Source organism: Hyla sarda, unplaced genomic scaffold (genome assembly GCF_029499605.1).
Source record: "Hyla sarda isolate aHylSar1 unplaced genomic scaffold, aHylSar1.hap1 scaffold_350, whole genome shotgun sequence".
Classification (NCBI taxonomy): Eukaryota; Metazoa; Chordata; class Amphibia; order Anura; family Hylidae; genus Hyla; species Hyla sarda.
The window spans coordinates 107,242-120,989 of NW_026610262.1; the positions used below are offsets into that span (position 1 = coordinate 107,242).

Genomic DNA, 13,748 nt, shown 5'->3' on the forward strand with positions numbered 1-13,748 from the left:
AAGATTAGGAACGTTTTTACCTCCATTTTTGTGCAGCTTGTACATAATGTCTCTCTTGAGTTTTTCCATCCTTGAACTCCAGATAAAATGAAAAAATTGTTTTTGCAGGTTTTTAAGAACAGTCTCTGATGGAGGAAACACTGTGTTAAGGTACAATAAAACAGGTAAAAGCAAGGAACGTATAATTAAAAGCTTCCCTTCAATTGATAGTTTCCTAAGCTTCCAAAAGTCAATTTTTTTCTGTACCTTTTCTTTAATAATGTTCCAACTCTCCTCTCCATCATTTTTTGCATTAAAAACCACTCCTAAAACCTTTATTTTCTCACTCTGGATCTTTAGTTGGGGGATGTCTGTATTTGACCACTTCCCAATCCCCAAACATTCACATTTAGCAATATTTAGTTTAAAAGCAGATGCTTGGCAAAAAAATTCAGTCTTCATCAAGGCTCTTCTGACAGATACTTCTGAGTCACATAAAATGGTCACATCATCCATATATGCAAGGGTTTTCGTAAACTGTCCATTACCCCCTGGTATGGGGACCCCTCTGATCACCTTGTCCTTTCTCAGCATAGCCAGTAGGGGTTCTATTGCACATATAAATAGCAGCGGTGACAAAGGGCATCCTTGCTTAACGCCCGAACTCAGTAAAACATCTTCAGATAAAAACCCATTGACTAAAATTTTGCTAAAGCAGTCATTGTATAAAAGTGCAACATGCTTGATAAAACTCTCTGGAAAACCCATCTTTTTTAAAACAGTCCATAAATGCTGGTGGGAAACTCTGTCATATGCTTTCATAAAATCAAGAGATAACACTGCAAGCTTCTGTTGGCGCTCCTGCTGGTACCAGATGGCATCTCTGATGACATTGAGATGCTCCCACACTGCACGCCCTGGGACACCACATACTTGGTCAGGGTGGATCACCGTCTCAATCACTAGCTTCATGCGGTTGACCAAGATTTTTGCAAAAATTTTATAGTCCACATTGAGTAGAGTGATTGGTCTCCAATTTTCTAGCTTTGTCTTGTCTCCTTTCTTGTACAACAAAGTCACCACACCACTCCTCCAGGACTCAGGCAGCTTCTCACAGTTAAAAACCTCTTTAAGAACAGCATAAAAATCAGACTTTAAAATTTCCCAAAAAGACAGGTAAAATTCTATTTGTAATCCATCAGATCCAGGAGTTTTCCCTTTTAAAAAACTCTTTACTGCACTTTCCACTTCAGCCATATTCACACTATTGCACAAAACATCTTTGTCCTGATCACTCAGACAATATTGCACAGAGTCCATTACTTCGGGTAAAAAGTCAGAGTCAATGTGTTTTTCACTAAAAAGATCATGATAAAAACTGTGTGCTTTATTTAAAAGTCCATCTTTAGTAGTCTCACCATCAAGATTTTTTATTAATTCTTTCTTTTCAACAAGTTTCTTTAAAAAGAAGCGTGAGCAAGTCTCATTTTTTTCCATATGTTCCACTTTTGCATTATAAATAATTTCTTTACCTTTTCCTTCCACAGCTTTCTTTATCTCCTCTTTCACCTTTACAATTGTATCATCCATGTTCACACCAATGCTCCTCAGCTGGTAACAGGTTTGCAGTTTTGTGTTTAGTCTTTTAAACCACCTTTGCTTCTCCTTGGCTTTGTTCACACCAGCACGCATAAAAAATTCTTTTATTTTGGCCTTTGCATGCTCCCACCAGTCCAGCATTGATGCAAACCGCTGTTGGAGATTTTTTAGTTTTTTATAATAAATAACAAAGTCTCTCTTTATGATTTCATCTTCTAGGAGCTGTGAGTTCAGTCTCCAAACACCTTTCCCTTTGATGACATCAGGTAAGTAAATTTCCACAGAGAGAAGTTTGTGGTCAGACAAGACATTATCTGTGAGTTTAGCATTATTTATTTTTATATTTTCAGAAATAAGGACAAAGTCAATTCTGGATTTATAGATGTTACTTTCCCAGGTGTAACCAGGGTCAGATGGGTTTTGACTTCTCCAGGCATCTTGCAATCTGTTGTCCTGAATTAGATTCTTCAGCTGCACTTCAGTCTTGTCTTTTCTCACAGACCCAGAGACTCTCCTCTCATCAGGCAACACACAGTTAAAATCTCCTCCCAAGACAAGAGAGGTAGCTCCATGCAAATACAACTGCACAATCTCTAGGAGGGAGGATCTTTCTTCTTTAACAGGGGAGGCATAGATGTTAATAATCCTCAACTCCACTCCATTATATTGTACATTCACAAGCAATGCCCTCCCAGGCACAATTTCCACAAAGGACATGATGTTAAAGTCCTGGCCCTTAAAAAGTATTCCAACTCCAGAGTTCTTGTTTGAGTTGTCACCTGACCAGATAGATGGGCCATATATCCAGTCAGTTCTCAGGTATTCATAATTCATGTGATGATAAATTCCACATTCTTGAATTAGAAAAATTCTTGCATTCAAAGTTGACAAAAATGAAAAAAAAGCAGCCCTCCTTGCAGGACTCTTTATTCCTCTCGCATTAAGCGAGGCAATGCTGATGGTAGCCATTTAACCCTTTTCAGGAGTTGCTGCCTCAGACTCAGGAGATGTAAGTTCCTGGATTACTTGAGATGGTGCAACCAGTAACCGTTTTGTTTGGCCACTGTTCACATCTGAGACAACAGGATCTTTCTTTCTCTTTTTTTTCAAGTCTTCAACCTCCATTTCCTCTGACCAGTCTCTTGCAAGTGTAGCCACAGATGATCCCTGCTCCATATCTGACTCGGCAAAGTCCGACTCAGTGACAGCGACCACCGACTCCACCGCCCCCATGGTGACAGCAGGGACAGCACGGGGTTCACTGCCACCAACTTTCCGCTGGATAACATCTGGCTTTACAGCAGCAGGTTTTACAGTCTCTTTCTTTTTAACTGCAGAGACTGCAGTCTGAACAGACCCAACAGTAACAGCAACAGGAACAGGATCCGCAGTCTGAATAGTGTCCACAGGTTTGGATCCAGCCTCGGGTGTGGCAGCAATAGCAGCAGCAGCAGCAGCAGCCTGGTCACAAGATGATGCAGCGACCTCCGCCCAAGTTCTGGACCTGTACAGACAGTCTTTGAACACATGTCCACGTTGCCCGCAGAGATTGCACACCACCTCCTCCGTGCAACCTCCTGAGGTATGTCCAGCTTTGCCGCAGCGACCACAGAACTGCACAGATGGTGAAGTGCAAGCATCCTGTCTGTGGCCAAAGCTCCTGCATTTTCTGCAAAATTCCGGCATGTTGTTATAAAACAGGTAGCCTCTGTCTCTGCCAATTGTAAAGCTGGAGGGCGGATGTTGCATGCCCTCAATTCCATCAGGATCAGCTCTAAACTTCACACGGAACTTGTATTTACCAGTCCAGAGATCCTCTGTATTGAAGATTTTCTCTCCTCCTTTCACCTCAGAGCAATATCTCTGGAGAAAGCGCCCAATGTCAGCCAGATTCACATACGGATTGTACATGAACACCACCAGGTTTGTCTCTCCTGCAGTGTATAACACAGTGAAGGTAAGTCCATCCAGCTCAGGTGAATTCAGCTTGGACTTTAATTGGTAGTGCAGATTCTGACAGGCGCTGTGAGATTCAAGCACAAGGACATATGAAGCTCTCCCATGCTGCTGCAGACATAGAATATCCTGCTTTTTCACCAGCAAGGTCTTTAGGAAGATGTTCTTCACAAGATGTTCCAAGCTGAACTTGTCCAATGCACTTTCAAGGATATCCACACGAAATCCATTCTTTATCCTGGTCTCTCCATCTTTCAGGTAATTAATTCGGCTCTGGAAAGCCATTATCGCACAATTCACAGTAGCCCCCGCAAGGGATAGCTCCTGCAATCCACCTCGCACCTCTTGATCTTAGCCAAAAGGCCGAGAAGCGATAACCGTGAAAGGGGCGGGCCCAACAAGGTCCCCTTCATGGGCACTATCACTGCTTGCTGTCAGGGAGGCTGCCAGACAATTTTCCATGCACACTCTGGGCTGGGGGGCAGTCAACCACCAGTACACACAGCAGAACCTAAACCCATACCATTATTGCTAAGCAGCAAGACAGGGGCCCATTGCACTCCCACGGGGCCTTTTTAAATGCAATCCATAACCCGGATTTGCCAGGAACCCTTCTTACTCCTCCTACTTGCATGTGACACTGGGCTTAGGATCTGCATAGGAAACACACACACATGCACACACCTACCTTTGTTGCCTGCAGATGCCTCCTTGGCTGTCCCCAAACGGTATCAAACCAACACCCACGGGAAGCTGTAAGCATAGAGGACATGCCTGCACCCCATTGGACTTACCTGTGTGGGTTAAATCCGGGTTATTTGACAACCTATGGCGGTGATGGTTCTGCTCAGGCAGAGCAGTGCTGATGCTCCTCATAAAGCTGTCGCTGCTGTGAAGGTTCTAGGTGACATCACAAATCCCTTTGGTTACATACACAACAAAGCTGGGTTGTTGTTGTTTACACTCTGCAAGGCCTGTGGAAGTGAGTGACATCATAGCACTGTAGTTCTGAGGGTTCAAGATGGATGCAACAATCTCCTGTTGCTTCTATGAAGGCCGTAATAGACGACATCACCAAACAGCTCCATAGTCACATACACAGCAAAGGAGAGATGTTGTTTACACCTAGTGATGTCAGTGGTATTGAGTGACATCACAGCACAGTGCTAAGGCTCCTGGGCCTGGACACAGCAGCGGCTGCAATATCTCAACGGAGAATACGTTTATATCTATGTGTGTGCGCATATATATATATATATATATATATATATATATATATATATATATATATTTCTCCGCCGAAATCACTTTTAAACCCATTTCCACCTTTTTTTCCCTTCTCTTCCTCTTACTTTTTTTTCACGTTTTTTTACGTTTTTCTCCTTTTCGCCTCTTTTCTGGGCGTATTATTCTTCTTTTTCTTCTTTTTTTTCGTCTAATGCATACCCCATCAGTGCAGCAATGCTTATTCAATACCGCCAGCAGATGGAGACACTGGGGGATAATTTTCTAAGGATTTATACTGATTTTTCCTGTCTGAATTTGTCGCACAGAAAGTTGCAGGCCAAATATGTGTGACATTTCTGCGACTTTAGCTTCTAGAGCATTTTTACAACATTATACATAGGTGCTGAATACATAAAAAGCGACTGTTCAGCGACAGACAAGTCGCATCGGCTGAAAGTAGGCCAGAATGTCAGTCCATGTTGGAGCAGGTTTAGATACAGTCTAAAGCATAGATCTCAAAGTCTGTGCACAGAATTTAGCAAGGGCCTCGCACCTTCTGATGCATCAGGTAGGTGCACAATAGCATAGCCTAACCCTCTGTACTTTGGTCTATATTGATGCGGGACATAGACAGCCAGCTGATGACCAATCCATTAGTGCAATGGATGGCTGGAAGCATTTGTCTTTGCCTTTGCAATACCACAGAAGCAATGCATGGTCAATGTACAGCAATGACACACCTGTGTGAACAGCCAGGAGACCCCCCCCCCATGTTATGTTACATAGTTACATAGTTAGTACGGTCGAAAAAAGACATATGTCCATCACGTTCAACCAGGGAATTAAGGGGTAGGGGTGTGGCGCGATATTGGGGAAGGGATGAGATTTTATATTTCTTCATAAGCATTAATCTTATTTTGTCAATTAGGAACATTCAGCACCCACCCGCTATCAAGGCAGCTGCCTATCATGTCATGCCCTACCTGCACAGGTGTGCTGGCTACTCAAATGATCCAATTAAGGAGGCCATTTAGTCAGCAGCAGCAGAAGTCCTGTGCCTGGACGCTCCAACAGGGGCCAGACACAAGCAGAAGCAGAAGCAGCAGAAGCAGCAGCAGCACCACCTTTTGTTTTTTGGCTGCAGCAGCAGCAAGGCCCACAGGGCTGGCTAGCTGGCTAGCCAGCAAGCAGGTAGCAATGAAAGTAGGAATCTTTCTTTTTAACCCTGTAAGGGGGTGGTGCACTGTACCCGAAGATACTGCCATATCGGGTCAATGCATAGGGCGACGGAAGCAAGCTTCGAAATCGGCCCCCGTTCTCAAAAATCCATTTAATATATGGTCCCCAGATAGGGGACGTATCAGATATTAAACTGATAAGAACAGATACTACACTTGATCTTAGCCAAAAGGCCGAGAAGCGATAACCGTGAAAGGGGCGGGCCCAACAAGGTCCCCTTCATGGGCACTATCACTGCTTGCTGTCAGGGAGGCTGCCAGACAATTTTCCATGCACACTCTGGGCTGGGGGGCAGTCAACCACCAGTACACACAGCAGAACCTAAACCCATACCATTATTGCTAAGCAGCAAGACAGGGGCCCATTGCACTCCCACGGGGCCTTTTTAAATGCAATCCATAACCCGGATTTGCCAGGAACCCTTCTTACTCCTCCTACTTGCATGTGACACTGGGCTTAGGATCTGCATAGGAAACACACACACAAGCACACACCTACCTTTGTTGCCTGCAGATGCCTCCTTGGCTGTCCCCAAACGGTATCAAACCAACACCCACGGGAAGCTGTAAGCATAGAGGACATGCCTGCACCCCATTGGACTTACCTGTGTGGGTTAAATCCGGGTTATTTGACAACCTATGGCGGTGATGGTTCTGCTCAGGCAGAGCAGTGCTGATGCTCCTCATAAAGCTGTCGCTGCTGTGAAGGTTCTAGGTGACATCACAATCCCTATGGTTACATACACAACAAAGCTGGGTTGTTGTTGTTTACACTCTGCAAGGCCTGTGGAAGTGAGTGACATCATAGCACTGTAGTTCTGAGGGTTCAAGATGGATGCAACAATCTCCTGTTGCTTCTATGAAGGCCGTAATAGACGACATCACCAAACAGCTCCATAGTCACATACACAGCAAAGGAGAGATGTTGTTTACACCTAGTGATGTCAGTGGTATTGAGTGACATCACAGCACAGTGCTAAGGCTCCTGGGCCTGGACACAGCAGCGGCTGCAATATCTCAACGGAGAATACGTTTATATCTATGTGTGTGTGTGCGCATATATATATATATATATATATATATATATATATATATATATATTTCTCCGCCGAAATCACTTTTAAACCCATTTCCACCTTTTTTTCCCTTCTCTTCCTCTTACTTTTTTTTCACGTTTTTTTACGTTTTTCTCCTTTTCGCCTCTTTTCTGGGCGTATTATTCTTCTTTTTCTTCTTTTTTTTCGTCTAATGCATACCCCATCAGTGCAGCAATGCTTATTCAATACCGCCAGCAGATGGAGACACTGGGGGATAATTTTCTAAGGATTTATACTGATTTTTCCTGTCTGAATTTGTCGCACAGAAAGTTGCAGGCCAAATATGTGTGACATTTCTGCGACTTTAGCTTCTAGAGCATTTTTACAACATTATACATAGGTGCTGAATACATAAAAAGCGACTGTTCAGCGACAGACAAGTCGCATCGGCTGAAAGTAGGCCAGAATGTCAGTCCATGTTGGAGCAGGTTTAGATACAGTCTAAAGCATAGATCTCAAAGTCTGTGCACAGAATTTAGCAAGGGCCTCGCACCTTCTGATGCATCAGGTAGGTGCACAATAGCATAGCCTAACCCTCTGTACTTTGGTCTATATTGATGCGGGACATAGACAGCCAGCTGATGACCAATCCATTAGTGCAATGGATGGCTGGAAGCATTTGTCTTTGCCTTTGCAATACCACAGAAGCAATGCATGGTCAATGTACAGCAATGACACACCTGTGTGAACAGCCAGGAGACCCCCCCCCCCATGTTATGTTACATAGTTACATAGTTAGTACGGTCGAAAAAAGACATATGTCCATCACGTTCAACCAGGGAATTAAGGGGTAGGGGTGTGGCGCGATATTGGGGAAGGGATGAGATTTTATATTTCTTCATAAGCATTAATCTTATTTTGTCAATTAGGAACATTCAGCACCCACCCGCTATCAAGGCAGCTGCCTATCATGTCATGCCCTACCTGCACAGGTGTGCTGGCTACTCAAATGATCCAATTAAGGAGGCCATTTAGTCAGCAGCAGCAGAAGTCCTGTGCCTGGACGCTCCAACAGGGGCCAGACACAAGCAGAAGCAGAAGCAGCAGAAGCAGCAGCAGCACCACCTTTTGTTTTTTGGTTGCAGCAGCAGCAAGGCCCACAGGGCTGGCTAGCTGGCTAGCCAGCAAGCAGGTAGCAATGAAAGTAGGAATCTTTCTTTTTAACCCTGTAAGGGGGTGGTGCACTGTACCCGAAGATACTGCCATATCGGGTCAATGCATAGGGCGACGGAAGCAAGCTTCGAAATCGGCCCCCGTTCTCAAAAATCCATTTAATATATGGTCCCCAGATAGGGGACGTATCAGATATTAAACTGATAAGAACAGATACTACACTTGATCTTAGCCAAAAGGCCGAGAAGCGATAACCGTGAAAGGGGCGGGCCCAACAAGGTCCCCTTCATGGGCACTATCACTGCTTGCTGTCAGGGAGGCTGCCAGACAATTTTCCATGCACACTCTGGGCTGGGGGGCAGTCAACCACCAGTACACACAGCAGAACCTAAACCCATACCATTATTGCTAAGCAGCAAGACAGGGGCCCATTGCACTCCCACGGGGCCTTTTTAAATGCAATCCATAACCCGGATTTGCCAGGAACCCTTCTTACTCCTCCTACTTGCATGTGACACTGGGCTTAGGATCTGCATAGGAAACACACACACAAGCACACAACTACCTTTGTTGCCTGCAGATGCCTCCTTGGCTGTCCCCAAACGGTATCAAACCAACACCCACGGGAAGCTGTAAGCATAGAGGACATGCCTGCACCCCATTGGACTTACCTGTGTGGGTTAAATCCGGGTTATTTGACAACCTATGGCGGTGATGGTTCTGCTCAGGCAGAGCAGTGCTGATGCTCCTCATAAAGCTGTCGCTGCTGTGAAGGTTCTAGGTGACATCACAAATCCCTTTGGTTACATACACAACAAAGCTGGGTTGTTGTTGTTTACACTCTGCAAGGCCTGTGGAAGTGAGTGACATCATAGCACTGTAGTTCTGAGGGTTCAAGATGGATGCAACAATCTCCTGTTGCTTCTATGAAGGCCGTAATAGACGACATCACCAAACAGCTCCATAGTCACATACACAGCAAAGGAGAGATGTTGTTTACACCTAGTGATGTCAGTGGTATTGAGTGACATCACAGCACAGTGCTAAGGCTCCTGGGCCTGGACACAGCAGCGGCTGCAATATCTCAACGGAGAATACGTTTATATCTATGTGTGTGTGTGCGCATATATATATATATATATATATATATATATATATATATATATATATATTTCTCCGCCGAAATCACTTTTAAACCCATTTCCACCTTTTTTTCCCTTCTCTTCCTCTTACTTTTTTTTCACGTTTTTTTACGTTTTTCTCCTTTTCGCCTCTTTTCTGGGCGTATTATTCTTCTTTTTCTTCTTTTTTTTCGTCTAATGCATACCCCATCAGTGCAGCAATGCTTATTCAATACCGCCAGCAGATGGAGACACTGGGGGATAATTTTCTAAGGATTTATACTGATTTTTCCTGTCTGAATTTGTCGCACAGAAAGTTGCAGGCCAAATATGTGTGACATTTCTGCGACTTTAGCTTCTAGAGCATTTTTACAACATTATACATAGGTGCTGAATACATAAAAAGCGACTGTTCAGCGACAGACAAGTCGCATCGGCTGAAAGTAGGCCAGAATGTCAGTCCATGTTGGAGCAGGTTTAGATACAGTCTAAAGCATAGATCTCAAAGTCTGTGCACAGAATTTAGCAAGGGCCTCGCACCTTCTGATGCATCAGGTAGGTGCACAATAGCATAGCCTAACCCTCTGTACTTTGGTCTATATTGATGCGGGACATAGACAGCCAGCTGATGACCAATCCATTAGTGCAATGGATGGCTGGAAGCATTTGTCTTTGCCTTTGCAATACCACAGAAGCAATGCATGGTCAATGTACAGCAATGACACACCTGTGTGAACAGCCAGGAGACCCCCCCCCCCATGTTATGTTACATAGTTACATAGTTAGTACGGTCGAAAAAAGACATATGTCCATCACGTTCAACCAGGGAATTAAGGGGTAGGGGTGTGGCGCGATATTGGGGAAGGGATGAGATTTTATATTTCTTCATAAGCATTAATCTTATTTTGTCAATTAGGAACATTCAGCACCCACCCGCTATCAAGGCAGCTGCCTATCATGTCATGCCCTACCTGCACAGGTGTGCTGGCTACTCAAATGATCCAATTAAGGAGGCCATTTAGTCAGCAGCAGCAGAAGTCCTGTGCCTGGACGCTCCAACAGGGGCCAGACACAAGCAGAAGCAGAAGCAGCAGAAGCAGCAGCAGCACCACCTTTTGTTTTTTGGCTGCAGCAGCAGCAAGGCCCACAGGGCTGGCTAGCTGGCTAGCCAGCAAGCAGGTAGCAATGAAAGTAGGAATCTTTCTTTTTAACCCTGTAAGGGGGTGGTGCACTGTACCCGAAGATACTGCCATATCGGGTCAATGCATAGGGCGACGGAAGCAAGCTTCGAAATCGGCCCCCGTTCTCAAAAATCCATTTAATATATGGTCCCCAGATAGGGGACGTATCAGATATTAAACTGATAAGAACAGATACTACACTTGATCTTAGCCAAAAGGCCGAGAAGCGATAACCGTGAAAGGGGCGGGCCCAACAAGGTCCCCTTCATGGGCACTATCACTGCTTGCTGTCAGGGAGGCTGCCAGACAATTTTCCATGCACACTCTGGGCTGGGGGGCAGTCAACCACCAGTACACACAGCAGAACCTAAACCCATACCATTATTGCTAAGCAGCAAGACAGGGGCCCATTGCACTCCCACGGGGCCTTTTTAAATGCAATCCATAACCCGGATTTGCCAGGAACCCTTCTTACTCCTCCTACTTGCATGTGACACTGGGCTTAGGATCTGCATAGGAAACACACACACAAGCACACACCTACCTTTGTTGCCTGCAGATGCCTCCTTGGCTGTCCCCAAACGGTATCAAACCAACACCCACGGGAAGCTGTAAGCATAGAGGACATGCCTGCACCCCATTGGACTTACCTGTGTGGGTTAAATCCGGGTTATTTGACAACCTATGGCGGTGATGGTTCTGCTCAGGCAGAGCAGTGCTGATGCTCCTCATAAAGCTGTCGCTGCTGTGAAGGTTCTAGGTGACATCACAAATCCCTTTGGTTACATACACAACAAAGCTGGGTTGTTGTTGTTTACACTCTGCAAGGCCTGTGGAAGTGAGTGACATCATAGCACTGTAGTTCTGAGGGTTCAAGATGGATGCAACAATCTCCTGTTGCTTCTATGAAGGCCGTAATAGACGACATCACCAAACAGCTCCATAGTCACATACACAGCAAAGGAGAGATGTTGTTTACACCTAGTGATGTCAGTGGTATTGAGTGACATCACAGCACAGTGCTAAGGCTCCTGGGCCTGGACACAGCAGCGGCTGCAATATCTCAACGGAGAATACGTTTATATCTATGTGTGTGTGTGCGCATATATATATATATATATATATATATATATATATATATATATTTCTCCGCCGAAATCACTTTTAAACCCATTTCCACCTTTTTTTCCCTTCTCTTCCTCTTACTTTTTTTTCACGTTTTTTTACGTTTTTCTCCTTTTCGCCTCTTTTCTGGGCGTATTATTCTTCTTTTTCTTCTTTTTTTTCGTCTAATGCATACCCCATCAGTGCAGCAATGCTTATTCAATACCGCCAGCAGATGGAGACACTGGGGGATAATTTTCTAAGGATTTATACTGATTTTTCCTGTCTGAATTTGTCGCACAGAAAGTTGCAGGCCAAATATGTGTGACATTTCTGCGACTTTAGCTTCTAGAGCATTTTTACAACATTATACATAGGTGCTGAATACATAAAAAGCGACTGTTCAGCGACAGACAAGTCGCATCGGCTGAAAGTAGGCCAGAATGTCAGTCCATGTTGGAGCAGGTTTAGATACAGTCTAAAGCATAGATCTCAAAGTCTGTGCACAGAATTTAGCAAGGGCCTCGCACCTTCTGATGCATCAGGTAGGTGCACAATAGCATAGCCTAACCCTCTGTACTTTGGTCTATATTGATGCGGGACATAGACAGCCAGCTGATGACCAATCCATTAGTGCAATGGATGGCTGGAAGCATTTGTCTTTGCCTTTGCAATACCACAGAAGCAATGCATGGTCAATGTACAGCAATGACACACCTGTGTGAACAGCCAGGAGACCCCCCCCCCCATGTTATGTTACATAGTTACATAGTTAGTACGGTCGAAAAAAGACATATGTCCATCACGTTCAACCAGGGAATTAAGGGGTAGGGGTGTGGCGCGATATTGGGGAAGGGATGAGATTTTATATTTCTTCATAAGCATTAATCTTATTTTGTCAATTAGGAACATTCAGCACCCACCCGCTATCAAGGCAGCTGCCTATCATGTCATGCCCTACCTGCACAGGTGTGCTGGCTACTCAAATGATCCAATTAAGGAGGCCATTTAGTCAGCAGCAGCAGAAGTCCTGTGCCTGGACGCTCCAACAGGGGCCAGACACAAGCAGAAGCAGAAGCAGCAGAAGCAGCAGCAGCACCACCTTTTGTTTTTTGGCTGCAGCAGCAGCAAGGCCCACAGGGCTGGCTAGCTGGCTAGCCAGCAAGCAGGTAGCAATGAAAGTAGGAATCTTTCTTTTTAACCCTGTAAGGGGGTGGTGCACTGTACCCGAAGATACTGCCATATCGGGTCAATGCATAGGGCGACGGAAGCAAGCTTCGAAATCGGCCCCCGTTCTCAAAAATCCATTTAATATATGGTCCCCAGATAGGGGACGTATCAGATATTAAACTGATAAGAACAGATACTACACTTGATCTTAGCCAAAAGGCCGAGAAGCGATAACCGTGAAAGGGGCGGGCCCAACAAGGTCCCCTTCATGGGCACTATCACTGCTTGCTGTCAGGGAGGCTGCCAGACAATTTTCCATGCACACTCTGGGCTGGGGGGCAGTCAACCACCAGTACACACAGCAGAACCTAAACCCATACCATTATTGCTAAGCAGCAAGACAGGGGCCCATTGCACTCCCACGGGGCCTTTTTAAATGCAATCCATAACCCGGATTTGCCAGGAACCCTTCTTACTCCTCCTTCTTGCATGTGACACTGGGCTTAGGATCTGCATAGGAAACACACACACAAGCACACACCTACCTTTGTTGCCTGCAGATGCCTCCTTGGCTGTCCCCAAACGGTATCAAACCAACACCCACGGGAAGCTGTAAGCATAGAGGACATGCCTGCACCCCATTGGACTTACCTGTGTGGGTTAAATCCGGGTTATTTGACAACCTATGGCGGTGATGGTTCTGCTCAGGCAGAGCAGTGCTGATGCTCCTCATAAAGCTGTCGCTGCTGTGAAGGTTCTAGGTGACATCACAAATCCCTTTGGTTACATACACAACAAAGCTGGGTTGTTGTTGTTTACACTCTGCAAGGCCTGTGGAAGTGAGTGACATCATAGCACTGTAGTTCTGAGGGTTCAAGATGGATGCAACAATCTCCTGTTGCTTCTATGAAGGCCGTAATAGACGACATCACCAAACAGCTCCATAGTCACATACACAGCAAA

General features: G+C 45.1%; 4 non-coding genes across 4 annotated transcripts; all 4 read right to left on the reverse strand.

Moving 5' to 3' along the window:
• Positions 1 to 5,994: 5,994 nt before the first annotated feature.
• On the reverse strand, positions 5,995 to 6,185 carry LOC130331516 (U2 spliceosomal RNA). The gene has a single exon (XR_008874406.1). It is a non-coding gene; the product is annotated as a U2 spliceosomal RNA (small nuclear RNA).
• A 2,085-nt stretch (positions 6,186 to 8,270) lies between these two features.
• LOC130331517 (U2 spliceosomal RNA) lies at positions 8,271 to 8,461 on the reverse strand. The gene has a single exon (XR_008874407.1). It is a non-coding gene; the product is annotated as a U2 spliceosomal RNA (small nuclear RNA).
• A 2,090-nt stretch (positions 8,462 to 10,551) lies between these two features.
• On the reverse strand, positions 10,552 to 10,742 carry LOC130331518 (U2 spliceosomal RNA). The gene has a single exon (XR_008874408.1). It is a non-coding gene; the product is annotated as a U2 spliceosomal RNA (small nuclear RNA).
• Positions 10,743 to 12,826: 2,084 nt separating this feature from the next.
• On the reverse strand, positions 12,827 to 13,017 carry LOC130331519 (U2 spliceosomal RNA). The gene has a single exon (XR_008874409.1). It is a non-coding gene; the product is annotated as a U2 spliceosomal RNA (small nuclear RNA).
• Positions 13,018 to 13,748: the final 731 nt, after the last annotated feature.